The sequence below is a fragment of the Ixodes scapularis genome, unplaced genomic scaffold (assembly GCF_016920785.2).
Source record: "Ixodes scapularis isolate PalLabHiFi unplaced genomic scaffold, ASM1692078v2 PGA_scaffold0__279_contigs__length_252992795, whole genome shotgun sequence".
Classification (NCBI taxonomy): domain Eukaryota; kingdom Metazoa; phylum Arthropoda; class Arachnida; order Ixodida; family Ixodidae; genus Ixodes; species Ixodes scapularis.
In genome coordinates, this window is record NW_024609835.1 from 174696125 (window position 1) to 174710401 (window position 14277).

General features: G+C 47.0%; 1 pseudogene; it reads right to left on the minus strand.

The window, feature by feature from the left end:
• Positions 1-3180: 3180 nt before the first annotated feature.
• Positions 3181-14277, minus strand: part of LOC120846257 — a 28512-nt pseudogene continuing 17415 nt past the window's right edge.

Genomic DNA, 14277 nt, shown 5'->3' on the forward strand with positions numbered 1-14277 from the left:
TATAACGACACATGAAGATCCATGCTTTTGACGCCTATGCGTGAATTACCATGCTACAAAACTACACATGAATTACCACGTTACAAAACTAGTCTTAGAACATTATTACACCTTGTAATCCTTTGAATGTACTATCACAGCATGTGAATGGTGCAAAATGGTTGCTTGCTTTGCTTGGGTGGTGGGAAGAGCTTTTGTCTGCTTTGCTTTTTGTCTGGCTAATGCGTCCAGGTGGCATGAAGAGCGCCGCATGCGCATCTCAAGCACGACCGCGAATGCGATTCGCACAAGAGGAGGCATCTTTGAGGCTCTAGCCTTGGGCATGTGCAGACCGAAGCGCTTCACAAACAAAGCTGTCCAGTATGGTAATTAGCACATACTCAGTTTGGACTTTGGCAATGCACTGCGTTTTGACATCACAGTGAATGTATGGAGGCAAAGCTTTGTAGATGATCTGTTCATACATTGTCTTGCATTTTGTCGTACCTTGTATGCATACATGCAGGCATCGAGACGGAGCCAACAGCAAGGAAGGAGCTGCAGAGTAAACTGGGCACACCGGTTTTTGAGGCAAGGGATTTTCATGCCCACGCTGATCTTGCACTCTTAGTGCAGAAAGATATTTATAGTTTACTGTTTCAGACGGGACTTGTCGTCATGCCCGAGCAGCCCTGGCTGTGCTGCAGTCGGGACGGCCTCATTCAAGTAAGCGGGGAAACCGTCCTCATTGAAATCAAGTGCCCAGAATCATGCAGGACCCGCCCCATTTTTGATCGTGAAGCAGGAATCTGCAACGTTGCCTACCTCACCAACGCAGACGGTGAGCTTTCACTCGAGCCACCGCAACCATACTATACACAGGTGCAGGTACAACTATATGTGTTGAACCTCAAGAAGGCCATCTTCTATGTGTATAGTCCCAAGGGATCCGAGTCTGTCCCGGTAAAGAGGGACGAGCGTTTTCTCATGGAAATAGTACCAAAATTTGAATATTTTTACTTCACCCACTTTTTCCCAATGCTTTTCAAGTGGCTTTTGTTACATTTCAATTTCATTATATTTGCTTTCAATTTTATTTTAATTCTGGACTGCACTATTTATTTCATCATGAAATTTCTGTAAAATGCCATTCTTTGGGGCTATGTGCAATTATACCCCATATCAATAGGGAACGCTTAAGTAAAGAAAACATGCTATCAATGAAAGAATAATTTTTATTTTTTAGGAAAAGATCTTCCAAAATTGCCAGTGTAGAATTGATGTTTTTGAATAAAGTTCTTGTTATACAACCTCTGAATTTGTCATTTATAAATAGAAAAGAAAATGTCACCTATACATCTTCACATGTTTACAGGCATGTGCAACATTCTAAAAAATATATTTTTGACAGTTATCAGTGTGCACGGCTAACGATAGGGTCATTCATATAAAACATTGCGGCTGAGACTTTGACAAAACAAAAATACTGCAATGGATAGGTTTAACATAAATGCATTGCATGAGGATACATGAAAAAAAAAACACTATAAACACAGCTGCAGTGAATACAAGAACGCGAATGGTGGGAGATTAATCGACGAAGTAAAAATCACACAAAAAATGTCTCCCAATTTATGAAGAAATAAACCAGGCACTACCTCTCCTCGTTTGCAACTTTTGCCAAGTTATGCCGAAATGGAGTACACGCTAACCCAAATACAGAAGAGCGACACCAGCATGAGGGCACAAAATACCTGCTTCCAATACCAAAATGAGACAATGTTCCCACTAGCTAAGTAAATGTAAAAAAAAAAAATGTGTTGTGTGTATTTTTATACAGCCTAGAACTTGGTCTGCCTCAATGGGCAACAAATCTCCCAGCTGTAGATGAGCAATTTAGCCAGTGCAGTACAACCACTAGCCCGGGGTCTTTAACGTGCACCACGCAGTAGTGGTACACGACCGCACGATGCTCATTCAGATTGAAACGGGCAGGGGTGGGGATTGAACCCAGGATCCCTGGGTTAAATTCATTTAGTCCACTTGGGTATCTTTCACATACAACCGATACACTATAGCTTCACTGCAACTAGCCTCCATCAAATGCCCTCGTTGCCTAGGATGTGTTCCAATTCTTACTCAAATGGATCCGTTACTATGGCAGATCATGTCGCGTGACGACGCAGGTGGAGTAACGCTGGATGCTGGTAGGTTTTTCAACGCTGAAATACAAAACCCTTACCCTGGAGTAAGATCGAGTACATTTTGGAACACGGCCCTAGTAACTTCTATGGATGTTTAGACAGCGGGGAGTTAGTCTGCCTTGAGAGGCCTCTGATGCGTGGTGTAGATGAGAAATTTTGCGAGGGCAGTGCGACCAGCAGCCTACAAGGAGTCGCTGCACAGACCTTCCAGAGAGCAATATTGTTTTAGGTTCAGATTATCTTTGGTTCATTAATTTAGTCAAGAGAAAGGGTAAGATTGGGACGCATAAAAAAAAGTAATGTTAGACTTCACTTGGAGGTTGTACTAACAGGACAAGAAAAGCACCTGACTAAACACTTAAAAAATAATTAGCTCAGGTGTACTACTTTCATCTTAAAAATTTGAATCAAGCCTGTTGCATAAATGTTTACAGTGGGAAGCTGGTCTGCCTCAAAATGGCACCTGGAGTCTCAGCTGTGAGGGCCAATTTCTTCGATGTAGTACAACTGCTAACCTGGAGTTTCTAACGTGCATTAGACGGTACCATATTTTTCGGTCCATAAGTCGCACCACTGTATAAGCCAAACCTCCTATAAACGGTTGTTTTTACGAAAAAGTTGGTACATAAGTCGCACCTTTGTATAAGTAGTACTTATATATTTGCACGGTCATCCTGTGCCAAGGCTGCATAACTGAAGTCCATACATATAGAGAAAAACATACATAGGTCGCACCACTATAACATGCGCCGAGTGAGGTTGTGGAAAACAAAAACCCCAGTTTCTACACAGGAAAATATTGTAACCGTTACATGACGATGAAATTACAGTTACTGTACATGACAATATTTTCAGAAGCCAACAGTTGAGGGAAGTCTCCAAAGTCTGCATTACCATATTTGTAGCATTTTCTGCACAAGCGGAAGGAACAGGTACAAGAAGACAGATAAACAATGTTTCGTACTTGGCTCAGTTCGAGACATTGTTTATTGTCTTCTTACTTCTTTATAATTGGTGCCTGCATGTTAACAAGAGCAGAGCATACTTGGACGACCTGGTCCATTTGTGGGATTAGAGTGAGCGGGATTCTGTGTTTCAAAATGTGGAAATTTTTCAGCCTTTGAATTACTCTCTCCACGTGGATGCGGACCTGCGCACTGTGGAAGGTGTTGTCCATGTCCTCTTGGGAAAGCTGCTGACCTCCAACTGAGAAAGGCGGCATGACAAGCACAGCACCCTTCTCAGCCATGGTAGTCCGGATGCATGAGAAAGCCCTTGTTGCTTAAAACGACATCGCCGGGTTGAACCAAAGATAAAAACCCTGAATTTACTGTGATGTGACTGTCAATGTGTCGCCCCCCATAGATTTTAGATACGAATGAAATCATGCCATTAGGAATTATGCCAATTAGTAATTTGATTGTGTAGCCGCTCTTGTAACTCGAGTACATGTAGTGCTGCTGCTCAGGGTCGGAGGGAGTTTTAGTACGAATCTCTGTGCAATCTATGATAAATGTACAGCCTGGATAGTGTGTTTTGAAGGCTGGTGGCAGCGACTCCTTGGTGATGTTTCGAGCTGGCACAAACACCCAGCGCTCGAGCCTCACACTTAGAATGCCCAGTAGTGCTTTGAATGTTCGAGACGCTGTCGCCTTGTGGACCGAGAAGAGGGCGGCTAGTGCAGTGAAGCTGATCCCCAGTTTAAGCTTCATAAGGAAGAGGGTGAGTTTGTCCTCAGCTGAAATGTCGCTCTTTCTGTACTTGGTTGCTGGTGTGAGGCTTAACAACAAACTAAAAACAGTCATGGTGACCCCACATAGGTCCTGGAGAGCGTGCTCGGATGACTTGAGCGACTCGAAGCCAAGGAACCCACACTGCCGTCGCCAGTCTCCCTCCGTGCTTGAAACCTGAAGAGAGAAATTGCAAAATATAAATCACCTCTATACATATTGCCACACGCTTACGTAGCCAAGTCGGCAGCACGTCCGGCTCACACGCAGGTGGTTCGGGTTCGATTCCTGGCACTGCGTGTGGTTTTATCTTTCTTTATGAAAGTAGAAGTTTGGGAAAATTGGAGAACCATCTAGCCTATTCATGGGCACAATGTATAGTGCATGAAGGATCGAGGTAGAATATTCTAGGCTCCCATGGAAGCCGCGCAGTGCCGTACAAGTCAGTCTCACTCTTGTGCTTGATTGTGCTACTCTGTCGACCTTCGACACTACCTCTTTGTATTTGTGTGTTCAGCTAAAGTTTGCCAAATCAAATGTTTTGTTTCTGTTCATTCGTCGCCTCATCATCTGTCATTCGTGACAATATGAGTACTTTCAATTGAGCTATGCAAAGTAGAAACTAAAGTATGGGAAGTTGCGTGTAATCTTGAAACTAGGACATTTAAATTACCGCATTCACTTGTTCTGCGTGAGTGACCTGGGTCGATCCGTCCTGGCCATCCGTTGCGGATAACAAAAGCCTCAGTGGTCCTCCGGTTTGTGGCGTGGGATCACACTGTGTTCCCTAAGGGGCAATAACAGGTAGAACAGGCTCTAAATAATGCTCATAAATTTGATGCCACAAAGAAATAAAGAAATTATCTGCACTGACAATGGTAAATATTCAGGTAAAAAATAGTGGGCATTCATATGTAAAGACAGAATTTGTACCTGCGCTTGTAATGGGAGTTTCTGAATAATGTGTTTGACTATCACATAGCCACACAGGATTGCTCACCACTGTAGACGTGTGCTTCTCTGGCACCGCCTCGGCTGCAACGTCCACCAGCATCTGGAGGGGGTCCCAGTCAGCATCCTTCTCGTCCTCGGCGGTGTCCTCCGACCTTGGCGGCGCACTGGGAACAGTAGGCGTTTCCAGCTGTGGCGGCTGAGGCTGAAGTCGTCCTGGCATGTTGAGCAGCCTATAAAGGGAACCAATTAGTACTTTTACCGTATGTCCCAGAGAGGGTTTTGCATTGAACAATAAGGCTGTATAAAAATTTGGAAAAAATTGTCAGTAAAACAGGTCATTTTGTACAGCAACAGAGACCTCCTGGAGCCTGCTTGAGTGGTGCTACATTCTTTTAATTACAAGCGAAATAGCTTCGTGCGTCTTTTTATAACTGTGAGAATATTCTACTTCAAGTCGAATTCTAAAGAATTGTGCATATCACGAAATTCAATTCCGGTAAATGCAGAATATTGGTCTCGGGTTGGTGTTTTTGTTACGATAAATATCAACCAGGTTGCTTGGCTTTTTTTTAAAGTACATCTTATTCGAAAATACCCTCCTACTTTCATCGAAAATCAAAACCGGAAATGCAGAACTCTAGACATAAATCAGGTTACTAGTACCTCTTCGCCCTCTCCGCGTTGGGTGCCTTTTTCTTGTACACTGGAGGAAAGATGGTCGGGATGTAAGATGGGTGGGCTTCCGCGTCATTCCGGCAATTGCCGACGAAATGGGCGCTACATATTCTGGTCGACGCTGAGGGCACCCAGTTCGAACCGTCCTCGCTGAAAAAAGGAACAATGTAAGACTTTTGTTGCGATATACGAAAAACCGAGACGAAATAAAATTAGAACGACAGGGAGGAGTTTGTCGTCCCGCTTTATTCGGTAACAGTACGGCGTCTCGGGAGCGTACACGCGCAGCCGAAGCACGGCAAAAGCGCCTCGGGAGCGTACACGCGCAACCGAAGCACGGCAAAAGTAAAGCGCTGGAGAGCGCTCCAGGCGAAAGGCAACGAGAGCGACGCCGTTCTCACCTTGTCAATGACTAAATTTAAAATAATAATGCAAAAAAAAGTGCAACGTGGCGATCTGGGTCCCATCAATCGCCACACTTAATCGAACGCAACATAAACGGGATATCCAGTCATACACGCATGGCCAAATTGCTTTGCCGCGTTTGGTATTCACACTGTTTATGTTTTGAAACGAATTCCACCTCGTTTCTCTTTCGGTATACAGAGCGAAATTCATGCATCAACAAAAGAGACGCTTACTTTTGCCGGCGCACTGCCGCGATCCAGGCCTGGTGTCGTGCACACTTGTACGGCCTTCCAGGAAACCGATAGAACTTCAACGGTCGGCCACTAGTTCTGCTACTACTACAGTCAGGGAGGTAATTATTACTGCAACCGACCACACAACAGTACTGAGTGCCAGGCGCGCGTTTTTTTTTCCGTCGCAACCGCCTCGATTAGCGTAGTCCACTGGCGATGGCGTCGAGGCGGGAAGAAACCGCGAACCACTCGGACGATAGCGTCCCACCAGGGGCTGGAATGGCGCTGTAGTTGGCGGCGAAACTTGAGCGCTTCGGCGCTATTTCCCTTTCGTTGGTCGGGCTATCCTCAACTCCTGAGGGAGGATGGATACAATTATTTGACAAATAGAAAATTCCGAGGACACCTAAGCACTTACGACGAAATCGAGCAGTATGCCTCTTTCTTTTGTTGGGCTAACTTACAACTCCTGAAAGAGGATGGATACAAATACTCGACAAATAATAAGCTCCGTTTAGTTGAAATATATCAATATGTTGGCATACTTTGTGGGTTTTTCAGCTTTACCGCTAAAGTCCTCATTAAACTCAATCCGTAGTCCGCTCTCTGCGCGGATCGTGCGACCGAACCAGCAACCCGTCCGCTTCCCGCGCCACCGGGGCCAATAACTGCGCTGGGGTCCGCCCGCCCTTCGACTTCGAAACCCGCGCGGCGACGGACAACGCTCTGACCAGGGACCGACTGTTCCCGTCCTCCCCGTGACAAGTCCCAAGGGCCCTTCAAATCACCTCCATCAGGACACTATGCCACGGTGAGCGAGCGACTTCAACGCCGGGAACGTCACAGAAGATGCATGGGTCGGTACTGGACGCGGTAGTTTTTTTTCTTGAGAGTCAGTATGGGCTAATTTTGTTTTAGAGCGCTGCTCTTAGGCACCCGTTTCCGGCTTGAGTGTCGTCGCCGTCGGCGTAACCGCGCGGTGCATTATGGGAAATGTCCCATAATGCAGCGTGTGGGGAGGAGGGAGAGGAGGAGGAGGAGGAGGAGGAGGAGGAGGAGGGGGAAGAAGAGAATAGAAGAGGGGAAGGGGAGTGGAGGTTGGAGGAGGAGAAGGATTAGAGCTGCGCATTAATTCGGCATTACAGGGTGTTGTAAACATCTTTCATTTTTTTAGTCCTACCTTAGCTTTGTGTGGGAACCACGTCTTCCTATCTAAGCCTAGCACATGCAGGCTAAGAAAACAGCTATGGCGATGGCTTCCTGGATACGAGTTGAGCCCGCATTCCTTGAAGAGGGCGGTTTCTCCCTCGCCATGTTTGGGTAAATCTGCCTCCGGCGCACCCTTGGGAATGATTGTAGATGCGACCCACTTGAGGGTTAAGCCACACCACCTACCCCGGGCGCATCCATTTTCCGTAGGCTAGATAAGCCAGCCGCGAATAGTGGCAGTGACTCTTTTTGAGGGAGGCTCTTCTCTCGAGCCTTTTTTTTTTTTTTGTGCTTTTCCTCGTCCCACAAATCTGCCTAATACGGCAGCGGGGGCCTCTCCAGGTGAATGTGTCTAATAAGATAGCGCCGACACTTTTTCGTTCTTTTCATTTATTAGTTTTGCCGACGGGCACAGCGTGGTGGCACAGAAGCCAATAAACCCGCTTCTTCAGAATTCTTGTGTTTCGGAGTGGTTCCTCTCCTAGGAGCCCACGGCAGCCTTCAGATGGTCCCCGGCCGTAGCAGTCCCCAACATCGAGCTGCGAAGTGGGATCTACCTCATGGTGCAGTAAGGTAAGTGAAATTCCACAACTTAGAAATTTGGGATCTGCTATACACTCATATGAACGAGGAGTAGTGCCTCCTTAGACAGGCCTTCATGCACTGGATTGAAGCCAGACCATGAAAGTGGTCAGTATGTCCCTTTCGTTGATTAGGATAGCTTCCAACTTCAGAGAGGATGAATATAATTATTCTCTCAAATAATAGACTCCATTTAGTTCAAATATTTTGATATGTTGGTATACTTAGAGATTCGGGATCTGGAACACACCTATGCACCTGAGTAGTAGTGCCTTCACGATGTGCTTCGTGCACAGCAAAGAATTGAGAACATGAAACGGGGCGATATGCTCCTTTCGTTGGTTAGAATAACTTCCAACTCCTAAGACAGTATGGTACCTACAGATTCGAGATCTGGAACACACCCATATGCCTGAGGAGCAGTGCCTCCCCTGACATACCTTCAAGCACTGCCGGGAAGCCAGACCGTGAAAGTGGACGGAATGCTCCTTTTGTTGGTTAGGCTAGCTTCCAACTCCTGAGGATGGATACAATTATTTGACAAATTATAAGTTCCAGTTAGTTGAAGTATTTCAATATGTTGGGGTACTTAAAGATTTGGAGTCTGCTACACACCCATATGAACAAAAAGCAGTGCCTCCCCAGAGGGCCCTTCATGCACAGCAGAGAAGCGAGACCATGAAAGTGGGCAGTATGCCCCTTTCGTCGCTTAGACTAGCTTCCAGCTCTTGAGAGAGAATGGATACAATTATTCTTCAAATAATAAGCTTCATTTAGTTGAAATATCTCAATATTTTGGTGTACTGAGAGATTCGGGATCTGCCACACACCCATATGAACGAAGAGTAGTGCCTTCCCAGATGGCCCTTCATGCACTGCAGAGAAGCCAGACCATGAAAGTGGGCAGTATGCGCCTGTTGTCGGTTAGACTAGCTTCCAGCTCTTGAGAGAAGACGGATACAATTATTCTTCAAATAAAAAACTCCATTTAGTTGAAATATCTCAATATTTTGGGGGACTGAGAGATTCGGGATCTGCCACACACCCATATGAACGAGGAGTAGTGCCTTCCCAGATGGGCCCTTCATGCACTGCAGAGAAGCCAGACCACGAAAGTGGGCAGTATGCGCCTGTTGTCGGTTAGACTAGCTTCCAGCTCTTGAGAGAGGATAGGTACAATTATTCTTCAAATAATAAGCTCCATTTAGTTGAAATATTTCAATATCTTGGGGTACTGAGAGATTCGGGATCTGCCACACACCCACATGAACGAGTAGGGACTTCCCAGATGGCCCTTCACTCACTGCAGAGAAGCCAGACCATGAAAGTGGGCAGTATGCCCCTTTCGTTGGTTAGACTAGCTTCCAGCTCTTGAGAGAGGATGGATACCATTATTTTTCAAATAATAAGCTCCATTTAGTTGAAATATTTCAATATTTTGGGGTACTGAGAGATTCGGGATCTGCCATACACCCCATATGAACGATTTTTTTTCTTTGTTGAACTCAACATTGCAGCACAGAATGCTATGTCATTACAAGGAGCTCACGCCCAGCGACTTGTGGGCGAACTAAAGTTCTCTCATGTTCTTAATTTTACTGAACAAGTGTGTCCACTCAGGCGTAGTTTCTGGTGTTCTGCAATACACCGCTTGAATTTCGTTTACAATATCGATGAAATGCTTCTGTACAGACTTAATTTTTGGGTCAGCATGCCGAAATTCCATCCTTGTTTTCCAAATACTACAGGCCGAGTATCATAAAAAGATCGTAGGGCACAGTGTCACTTTCTTCAACTGGTAAATACCTAATGGTCTCCGGGGACAACATCAAATATTTTTTCAGGGTCCTTTGAAGAATGTCCCAAAAAACACAGCGTCCCAACAATAAATAATAACGTGTTTGATGGTTTCTGGTGTCTTACAGAGGAGACAATCCACCGACCAAGGAGAAAAGATCCCCTTATCTCTTAGCCATGGCTTGACTGGCAATGTCTCGCTGTGCAATTTAAAGAAAAAGGACTTAACCCCCGGTGGCACACACATCCTTTTCACACGCCGGAGCACATCTTGACCCGGACATTGTCTGTACAGCGATCGATACAGTAGCGCAGGGAAAAGGAGCTGAATCACGTCACGACTGAGCTTCTTTTTAGTAACACTACCCAAGTAGTCATCAGAAAACGCGCTCGCAAAAAGAATACAGCCTCTTTCACTTCTTTTAAATAACCAGAAAACAAGAGGGTTCCGTACATTCACTGGTCACCAACACTGCCGGCAAAGAGTTTGCCAGTCTCACCTGGATAATTGCACGTAGGAAAGGATGATTCTGGTCGCGTAGGAAAAAGAAGCGCGAAACAATCTTGCGGACGAAAAGATGCTAGAGCCCAAGGCCTCCCGACTTGACGCTCCGGAAAAGGTTATCTCTTCTAATTCTTTCCCACCCAGACTTCCAGATGAGAGTGGCGAACACCCTATGGAACGTTTAGATACTCATTCGTGTACATGCCAAAACTTGCATAATGTACCAGATCTTTGCGATAAAAAAATATTACACACTGTGGCGCGCGCAAAAATTTACAAGTTCCGACTGACCCAAGTGTCCGCCTTCGTCTTTAAATCTTTTGCGAGCTCCGTCCAGTACGGCGTGCTAACTTTGTAATGTTCCAAGGGCACCCCAAGATACGTACATGGCGTCGCTTCCCAATTAAAGCCTGCAAAGTAATGCAGTCTTAAAGCCCACCTCCCGTGCCATACCCCACAACATTTCCCCCAGTTCACTGCCGCTCCTGTGGCGTTACAATATTCTTTCGTGAGCACGACAGTTTCCATGACGCTTTCTTCGTCTTTACAAAAAATAGCCACATCGTCAGCGTAAGCGGACACTTTAACTTCAACATTATTGAAAAGAAACCCGCGGATATTCTTGCTAGCTATCACGCTCACACAGAAAGGCTCAAGGTACAGAGCAAATAGTAAAGGTGAAAGGGGCATCCCTGCCTGACTGACGAAAGCACTGCAATTTTTTTAGAAACATCATTATTTAACACCAGCCTGGTGGTACAACCTTTATAGGCCATATCCACGCCCCCTAGGACAACTTTGCCTACATCAACATACAATAAAATACTCTTTAGAACGTCATGCCTAACTATATCAAACGCTTTCTCCAAATCTAATTGTATCATTGCCACTTTATCCCTCCCAACAGCCTCAAAAATGCTTCTCGCTATATGGATATTAGTTTGAATGGACCTTCCTTTAATGCCACATGTCTGATGATCCCCGATGAGGTTCCGAATGACACCCTGGAGCCTACGCGTAATGATCTTAGTGAAAATCTTGTAGTCTATGTTGCATAATGTAATCGGCCTATATCCCGTCACGCTGAGCCTTTTCGACAAGTCCTCCGACTTCGGTATCAGTATGGTGTGGGCCTCCACAAAGGAACGCGGTAGACAGTAGTTTTCGAGTGACTCATTAAATACGGCCAACAGTGCGGGACTAAGGGCATCTTTAAAGGTTTGGTAAAATTTTGCACAAAGCCCATCAGGCCCCGGGGTTTTCTGTCTCGCTAGCGAATCTATTGCTCGTTCAACCTCTCCTAGCGTGATTTCTCCCTCGAGCCTCGTTGTAACCTCCTCATCCAACTTGGGCATGAGCGACAAAAAAATCTTTAAATTTACGAAATCCTACGGGAGTCGGTTTTTCCCCAAAAAGTTTCCCAAAGTACTCAACAAAAGCTTCTTCTATAACATCTTTATCGCTGCTAATTTTCCCTTTATATTCTATTTCTCTTATTTCTCGAGTCAGGGCGTACTTCTTTTCCTCAGCCAGAGCTCGCTTAGTCGGCTGTTCTCCCAACAGAAATATCTCCGAGCGTGCCCGCACGACTGCCCCTTTATACTTTTCATTGTATATTTGATCTAACTCCATCTTGATGTGCCGAATGTCATCGCCGCAAGTTCCAGGGCGCTCACACTCTACTCGACACAATGCGTTAAGGTCTTGTTTCAACTGCCTTTCGCGAGCTCGAGCTTGGAAAGTGATGTTACTGGCCGTTTCTACCGCGGCCAACTTAACTCCCTCTTTGAATCCTTCCCAGGCCTCCCTGATACAAGTCCCTTTTTCGGCCACATCCCGCGACAGCTCAGCGACAGTGGTTGCGAAAAGTTTATAATTTAAAAGTGTTCGGTTTAATTTCCGAAGCTGCCGGTTAAAACGAGACGCTCTGCTTTCTTTATTGCCAATTTTTACGCTTACGAGGCAGTGGTCAGTAAAAAAAAACGGGCTGGACACGGTAGCCGTGCACGGTGCGCAGTACGTCAGCTGCAACATAAATACGATCTAAACGAGCGTGTGACGTATTTTGAAAATGCGTATACTTTACGCCACTTCTTACGGTGCATAAGGCACCGACGTCCTCGAGCCCACACACATTTACAATTTCTTTCAAAAGGCTCAAACTGCTGTCACCACTCGTGGTCGCTCCAGTACTATCCCGCTCGTCACACACAATTAAAATCACCCATGCATACGACCACTTTGTCGCACTCCAGATAATTACGTAGAAACTGAAAAAAGACTTCTCTATCCTTCGCGTTATTGGGAGCGTAGATACATATCACTCGCCACTGGACATCTGACAGCGTCAAATCACAAGAAATGAACCGCCCGCACTCATCGATAACAATTTGCAAGTTTTCATAGTTCACGGACTTCCTTAAAAAAAGAAGACAGCCCCCCGACCGACCCGCGGCATGACTGGCGGCAACTTCATATCGCCGGAGATAAGGCCTCAGCGCTCTCTCAATGTTCTCTTCTGTCTGCAATTTAGTTTCTTGCACCGCAAGAAAGTCCGGCTGCTCGTCCTCTACCAGACGCTGCAGTTGGTACTGCTTCCTCGACGAGGCCAACCCATGGACGTTTAAAGTGGCGACATTAAGGGACATATTACTATCACGGTGCTGAAATAGAAGGCTAGGCTACGATAGAAAAAGCCGCCTAAAACAGGTAAACACATACAAAAAATACAACACTCTTACTTGTACTAGGCCGCCTAAGTAATATTACTCAGCCGCAGTACAGTTCCTTCTATGGAGCCTTCGGCACGTGGCCCTCCGGTGGTCCTTGCGGGGGGCGTGGCGTCGGCCCCTCTTGAAAGCCACCGTCTGCCACCTCTGGAGCGTCCTCTCCTGCAGGTTCTGCGGTTGACCGGGCTCCTGGGTTGGTGTCGGTTCCAGGGAACGCTTGGCACAGCCGCCCACGGCGTCCATCTCGCCGTCCTTCTGGTCGTTCTCCCTTTCAACGGCAGCCAGGGTCGACTCTCGGCGGGCGTAGTCGTGCCCGCGCTCGTCCCCCTGGAGGGCCGAAACGCGTGCGACGTCGTCGCCCACCGGTTTCGGGGTGTCCGTGTTATCTGCGGGGAGCTCGGCCGTGGTGGACGTCTCGGGTGGTGGGACGACTACGGTGGTCTCGGCCCGCCCCTGAGGTTGGCTGCTTTCCGAGTTTCCGCCTGCCGCGTCCTCAGCTTCATCCTGGTTCATGAGGAGCTCCGAGGCGTCGTCCTCAGGGCCGCCGTTAACCACGTCTGCATAGGTTTTCTTGCAGTCGTCGCATAAATGTCCGAAATGCCTGCAGCTCTCGCAGCGCGGCGCTCGGCACTCCCTACGAATGTGACCGGTTCGACGGCACCTGAGGCAGATCGGAGCTCTACCCGGGGCCAGCACCAAGGCCGTGCAGCCTGGGAGCTGTAGTTGGTGCGGCAGGTTCTCGAGCGTGACGCATCCCCTTAGGGTCAGCCTCACGACTCTAGTGGTCGACTGCACACCTCCTATGTGAAGGAAGAATAGTGCCTCCCCAGAAATGCTGCTATGCCCTGCAGGGAAGCCAGACCATAAAAATGGGCAGTATGCCTCTTTCTTTTGTTGGGCTAACTTACAACTCCTGAAAGAGGATGGATACAAATATTTGACAAATAATAAGCTCCGTTTAGTTGAAATATATCAATATGTTGGTGTACTTTGTGGGTTTTTCAGCTTTACCCCTAAAGTTCTCATTAAGGTGAATACTGAATCCGTAGTCCGCTCTCTGCGCAGATCGCGAGACCGAACCAGCAACCCGTCGGCTTTCCGCGCCGCCGGGGCCAACAACTGCGCGGGGGTCCGCCCGCCCTTCGACTTCGGGACCCGCGCGGCGACGGACAACGCTCTGACCAGGGACCGACTGTTCCCGTCCTCCCCGTGACAAGTCCCAAGGGCCCTTCGAACCACCTCCATCAGGACACTATGCCACGGTGAGCGAGC